This window comes from Belonocnema kinseyi, chromosome 5 (genome assembly GCF_010883055.1).
Source record: "Belonocnema kinseyi isolate 2016_QV_RU_SX_M_011 chromosome 5, B_treatae_v1, whole genome shotgun sequence".
Classification (NCBI taxonomy): Eukaryota; Metazoa; Arthropoda; class Insecta; order Hymenoptera; family Cynipidae; genus Belonocnema; species Belonocnema kinseyi.
In genome coordinates this window covers 78,220,808-78,222,708 of record NC_046661.1, presented here as the reverse complement: position 1 = coordinate 78,222,708, position 1,901 = coordinate 78,220,808, and positions in this window count along the sequence as shown.

The following is a 1,901-nucleotide window of genomic DNA, read 5'->3' as shown; positions in this document are numbered from 1 at the left end:
TCCATAAACAATATCTAAAAAGGTATCGAAAAATTGATAATGAGGCTACGCCGTACAGTCCTGAAAAGAAAAAATTAAGAGCTTTATTGGGTAGTTTTAATTGAACGGATAATTGCTTTATTTACAGTAAGCTTGCGGTAGATACCAAACAACGAAAATCGTCTCGTCAGCCAGTTTCTAGTGCATCTAACGAATTAAAAGACAAAATTTTGAGTTTAATAAAAAACCGTAGAGATAGTATTGCTAGACATTTGAGTCACGGGAGTTATCGATTTAGTTTCAAAGAAAGCTACTTACCACAGGCAATGCTTGATTAATTTGCAAAAGTATGTGCCTGAAAACAAGGCACATACAGTTCCCGTAAAAGTATCCTTGGCATATGCGTGGTCACATTCCAGACAATAGAACAATCAGGACAAGATTATTAAATAAATACGGAAGTAATATAGCTATTTCATATAATTCTTCGTGTGCCACTATCGTATGTTTCAAAGATAAGCAGCATGACGTTCTATCCAAAACTTGGTATGAGGAAAGATTATAGGCAAAAAATAAACAATATTTTACTTTAATTTTTTCCCCTTAAATTTAAGGTATTTTTTTATTTTTTCAAATTTTACATTTAAATCCGACATTTTAAAAGTATAAACATTTTAGTACTTCCACATTGGGATATTTAAAAAATATATATTTGAATCCGAGCTTTTCCGATTAATGTAAGATAACACACTTTTTTGGTCTACGCTGCCTCCACTAGAAGAAAAGATATTATAAACGTAGATGCGGTGCAGGCTTAGTTACCCGCCATAAGTATAGACGGCGCGTCCGGCGAAAAAAGTCACTTCCCCTCTACATACCGCCACCCGTAGATAGCACCATCGAAGTCTCATCGATATATTTTGCCAACAGCCACTTGGAGCGCTGCAAGCAACTCTCAGTAGGCCCCTCCAGGCGAACTAATGGTTACTTAGCTCGGACGAGAACCATTTGGATTGAAAGTAAATTGCCAATTAAGGGCATGCGACACAGCTAAATACCTATATTACCTACCTGACTTTTTCAGTTCACTGAATGTTTTTTTTTGAACCTAAGAACTTTTTTTGTGAATAAAATATCCAGCTGAAACTTTGGAAAATGTATTAGAGTACAATAAAGTACGCTTAGGTACTGCATTTTGGTAGGAACTTCCCTGAAAATTATTTCATCTTTTTTCTGAACCTCGACATTTTTTGAACGTTGGAACTTTTTTTTATACATGAAATATCGGTCTCAAACTTTGAGAAATGCAAGAGCCGGAAGAAAACTACGTTTGAGTACAAATCTTAATAATAAAAGAAGTAAAAAAAAATATTTCAACCATCAATTCCATCGGCATCAGCCGGTAACGTTGTACACGAAAATACAAACCCTGGCGGTCACTAGACGAGGCTCTAGAGGATTCGTATTTTCGTGTACAACGTTACCGGCTGATGCCGATGGAATTGATAGTTGAAATTTTTTTTTTTACATCTTTCAAGTTCAGAAAAAAGATGAAATAATTTTCAGTGAAGTTCCTACCAAATGCAGTACCTAAACGTACTTTATTGTACTCTAATACATTTTCCAAAGTTTCAGGTGGATATTTTATTTACAAAAAAAGATCTTAGGTTCAAAAAAACATTCAGTGAACTGAAAAAGTGAGGTCGGTAATATAGGTATTTAGCTGTGTCACATGCCCTTAAAACATTTTTACATTTATAACTTTGCAAAACTTGGTTATTTTAAAAAATACCACAAATATAAGTCGATGAGTAATTTACATTACGATTTCATATATTTTCCACTAATTCTAAAATTATTAATTATAATTTTCATTCTATATATTGTCTATATATAGTTCTTTAATATTATTTAGTTTTTAT